This window comes from Muscardinus avellanarius (genome assembly GCF_963383645.1).
Source record: "Muscardinus avellanarius genome assembly, chromosome: 7".
Taxonomy (NCBI): Eukaryota; Metazoa; Chordata; class Mammalia; order Rodentia; family Gliridae; genus Muscardinus; species Muscardinus avellanarius.
In genome coordinates, this window is record NC_137793.1 from 102,336,891 (window position 1) to 102,341,990 (window position 5,100).

At 40.9% G+C, this 5,100-nt stretch overlaps 1 pseudogene across 1 annotated transcript; it reads left to right on the top strand.

The window, feature by feature from the left end:
* The first annotated feature begins 418 nt into the window (after positions 1 to 418).
* Positions 419 to 4,268, top strand: LOC308265158 (serine/threonine-protein phosphatase 4 regulatory subunit 3A-like; annotated as a pseudogene). The gene is made up of 4 exons: positions 419 to 504; positions 606 to 755; positions 2,496 to 3,207; positions 3,420 to 4,268. The product of its transcript is annotated as a serine/threonine-protein phosphatase 4 regulatory subunit 3A-like (transcript).
* Positions 4,269 to 5,100: the final 832 nt, after the last annotated feature.

The following is a 5,100-nucleotide window of genomic DNA, read 5'->3' on the forward strand; positions in this document are numbered from 1 at the left end:
GCCCAGGAGAATTTCCATATACATTGAAAAATAACTGAATATTTATATCATATTTCCTGCAGCTAGAATACATGAGGAGCCCAGGACCTAAAAGAGTGAAATCAACATGATACTTCTTGGGATTACCTCTAATGACCCTTTGCAAAGGTTTTGCTTCCCTTCTGCACAGCTGCAGGGCTCTTCTGGTTTGGTGATATTAATAGTAATGTCCGAGGGTTGAATGCTTCCATCTGCATACTCACGAGCTTTTTGCTTTGAGTTGGAAGCTGCCACTGACATTCTGACATTTTAGGCTGCTCAAGTGATATGTCAACACCACCGACAGGTGATGGTGCCAGGCCAGCATGATTAATCCTGACTCAACAGAGTGGCCACCATAAGAATCCCGGAGATTGCCTCAGACACTACTCAGTGTGCCATGGCCAGAGATCTTGGACTGGGAATGAGATGCCATCACCTCAGGAATGGTGAGATAACTGCCGTTACAGAGGAGAAGGATTTCAGGTGTCTAAGGAATCGTTTTGTTGTCTTCGGTGGAGATGGCTGCTTTCAGGAAATGCACAGACACAACTATATAAATAAAATGATATGCTGATGTTGGGTAGCCAAGAAGATGGCAGGATGTGGGCATTTGCCACTGGGGAAGAGGCTGGCCTGGACCTCAACACCCTTGTGTTTGCATTATCACTTACCTTAGAGAATCAGGTCACCTCCCGCTCTAGGACAAGTCTGCTGTTTCTTACAGATACACACAGGTAGCAACGAATTCTGGAGCTCCTAGAAGCCATATTTTCTGAAATGAAGAAATGACACTTGTTCTTCCTGCCAGCCGTGCATCACATGACCCTAACCCTGACAATCAAATATGTCCCTTACAGACTGGATCTGATTCTTGTTTGTCTTGTGTTGCTTTGTTTTGGGTTTAGGAGACAAGGCTCATAAAATTTTCTTCATTTTCTGTTGTGGTAAAATATAATAACACCAAGTTTAACATCTTAACCATTTTGTCAACTTAAAGCATATAAAGTATTGCTGCTAAATAGGTTGGTTGAGTACATTGTTTGTTTGGTGTTTTTCCTTTGGCTTGGGGATTTTGTTTTGTTTTTTATTTTGTTTTGTTTTGTTTGGGATAGAGTCTCACTGGGCTGCCCAGACTGCTATAGAACTCCTGGGCTCAACAATCCCCCTGTCTCAGCCTCTGGAGTAGCTAGGACTATAGGCAGGCACCATCATGCCTGGCTGAACGAATTCTTTAATTCATTTTTGTTGTTGTTGTTCATCTTCTCTCTCTCTCTCTCATCTCTCTCTCCCCCTCCCTCCCTCCCTCTCTCCAGTTGAAGACTGCATGCTTTAGAAGCAACCCAGAGTCCATTCTATCAAGGGTAATGCCAATAATAGTCTGATGTCCATTTCCAGAGGCACAAGTTACCACATCCCTCATGGCAACATATAGTGCCTCGTGGCATTTGACCTTGAAAATTTTGAGTGTCATTTCAGTCTGCCTCTATAGCAATCTTCAAATTATAGGCTAATCAGTTGTCTTTTAATACTTTTCTCTCATGCTTTTTTTGGTACTGGGAATTGAACCCAGGGGCATTCTACTATGAACTATACCCCCAGCCCTTTTTAAAAAATTTTTTGAAACAGGGTCTCACTAAATTTCTGAGGCTGGGCTCAACCCTGTGATCATCCTCTCTCAGCCTCCTAGGATTACAGATGTGTTACCGCACTCAGCTCTGTTCTACTTGATTTAATGAGAGTAAGCTCTTGTCAGTTATAACAGAGAACCTTAACTGATCCAAGTACTGAAGCCATGTAAGTCTGGAGTGCTGGGAGCCATACTTCTTATTCCATAGAGAGGACTTGCCTATTTCATATGTGCTGCCAAAGAAAGCACAAGGATTTGACTGTGAATGAAATCATGAATGAGGGGACCAGCCAGAGGTTGTAGAGACCAAAGAGAAGCCACGGTGCTGGACTCCTGGACCCAACTATGCCTCATGTCTCTATTTTTCAGTAATAGGAGCCAATAATGTCTCTTTACAGATTCCTCTGGCTAAATTGCTTCTTGATACATACTTCCAAAAAGTATAAAAACACCTTTTATTACAGCCATGGTGTAAGACCTTCAGCTAAGTTATGGAACAGAGACACGGCAAAGATGTGCTGTGTTGTCCGTGGCATGAGAACAGTCCTGCTCTCCTCTCTCCTGAGAAGCATAAGCATCAGCATTAGCAGGTCCATACATGTTTGTAACTAGCCCTTCCCAGAATGCTACCATAAAAATTATTTCTGTAGGATACATTTTGCTATGTCTAAATACTGGCTAAAAGAGAAGCCAGATTTTAAGGCATTAATAGTTAATTTCCAGATTGACCAAATGAAATCGATTGACAGCTTCCTGTTCAATAAGATTTTCACAAACAAAATTTAATTTCTCTATATCATTGACAAAATTGAATAGCTTGTTGAACAAATATATGCTAATTTTATAGAGTTACAAAGTTAGCATATCTGATAGATTTGTTTGCACAACTAACAGATGAAGCAACAAATAGGGAAAAAGACAAGAATTGATTAATTTTTTTTAAAAAAAAAGATCTGTGCATTTTTCCAAATGCTACAGGCTGAAAACAGAGATGCTTTTCTCAAGACTTTGCCAAACATGGGCATATTACCAGCTTTAGGAGACATCCTCAGTATGGATGATAACACAGGTGCGAAGCATTGCTACCGATATATTCTCATACTTGGTTAAATATAATCCATCCATGGTACGGGAGTTTGTCGTGCAGGAGGCACAACAGAATGATGATGTTTTTGCTCATCCGCCTTATTATAGAACATATGATTTGTGATACAGATCCTGAACTTGGAGGGCCAGTCCAATTTATGGACCTGCTTCTAACTTTAGTTGACCCAGACAACATGCTAGCCACTGCCAACAAAACAGAAAAGACTGAATTTCTGGGTTTCTTCTACAAGCACTGTATGCATGTTCTCACTGCTCCCTTACTAGCCAATACAACAGAAGACAAGCCTAGCAAGGATGATTTCAAACTGCACGGTTATTGGCACTTGTATTAGAATTGTTGACATTTTGTGTGGAGCATCATACCTACCACAGAAAGAGCTGTATCATCAGCAAAGATATCCTCCACAGAGAGCTAGTACTTATGGCCTCAAATCATGCTTTCTCGGCATTACGTGCCCTTCATTTTTTTTTTTTTTTTTTTTTTTTTTGGTGGTACTGGGGTTCCTGGAAGCCCTTCTACCTCCGGGCTACACTCCCAGACCTATTTTATATTTTTGAAACAGGGTCTCTTACGCCAGCGCGGCCGGCTTCGAACCTGCGCGATCCTCCTGTCTCCGCCTCCCAAGCGCGGGTATTACGGGCGTGCGCCACCACACCCAGCCACGTGCCCTTCATTTTAAGAGAAAGATTATTGGCTTAAAAGACGAGTTTTATAACTGTTACATACGAGTTTTCTATTTGAGCCACTAGTCAAAGCATTTCTCAACAATGGCTCTCACTACAATCTGATGAACTCTGCCATAATAAAAATGTTTAAGTTGATTAGAGTGGAAGATATAAAATCATTAACTGCTCATGTTATTGAAATTATTGGAAAGCACTGGGAGATGTAGATTGTGTACAGACATTTAAAGGATTAAAACTCAGATTGGAGTGACAAAGAGAAGGACAAGACCACCCCAGGCTTGACAATATGCGTTCCATTTTGAGGAATCATAGATATCGAAGAGATGCCAGAACATTAGATGATGAGGAAGAAATTTGGTTCAATACCAATAAAGAAGACATGTGGAAGATGGAGAAGCTGTATATCTCCATCAGAAATCATGAAAAATGATGATGATATTATGCATTCAATAGATAATATTATGGATTCAATCAGTCAATTTATGGAAAGGATGAAATTAAAAGAAAGCGAGAAAACTGAGGTGCTCCTGGAAACAAATCTTTGTGGACAGCAGAGCCCAAGTTTCGATCTTTCTCTGTCCAGTGGAACAAACACTATCCTCGCCAGCCAGTCCTCTGCTTCAAATCTGCCTGGTTCTCCAGGATTACCTGGATTCCCAGGCTCTCCAGGTTCTCCTGGATCCATCCCTAAGAATACATCTTGACAGCAGCTATTACCACAAAAGGAGGCTTTGTGGGTCTGGTAGATAATCCTGATGATGATGATGAAGATGAGGAGGAGGAGGACACACTGCGATTATCAAAGAAAACAAAGTTTGAGTCATAATAATGGTAACTGAATATGATCTGTACCTGTTGACAAAATTGGCTCTCTACCCCTCCCCTACAAAATCCACAACACAGCGCAGTGGGCTCTTGTGACGAGGATCAGCTGGGCACTGGACTCTGCTCGTCTAGTGCCAATTCAGTGGAGCAGGAGGAGGGGACCCACAGGTTTAGGGGAAAGACTTAAACCTCTGAGCTCTTCAGCTTGGACCACACATTGCCCTTTTCTCAGGGAAGGAAATGGAAACAAAAAGCCAACAGGGCAGGGGGTTTGTAAGCGGAACTCGGGATTGACTGGTCAGTGGCTAGAATCAGAACATGCTTTCTTGGACCATGTGTGAGGCTCAGAAGAATGAGCTTTTCTGCCATTGTTCTTCACTGGTTAAGCATGCCAGCAGTTTCTTTATATAAAGAGACCTGCCTTTAAAATCATACATTCTGAACATTTTAGTCAAGCTACAACAGGTTCAGAAAACCTCTCTGGGGGGAGGGGCAAATATAAATTTTCTCTTTTTTATCTGTTCCCTTTACTCTTCAAACTGCAGATCTTTTTTTTTTCTTCTAAAGTGGGGATTTGTCTCTACTTGATTAAAGATTGAGTGGAATTCTTTTTAAAAAGTTATCATATTTTAGTTATTATTTCATATATATTGTTATTTATGCATCATAACCATGTATCTTATTGAGGTTTGGTATGATAGAAACATACGTGATTAAATCTCTTTTATTACTATTTAAGTGGGTCATTTTCTTTTGTCATCTGTCATCTTTGAGCAACTGTTTATCACTCAAATAGCTTTGTGCTTTGTCTACCATTAAAATAGGCTATGGTA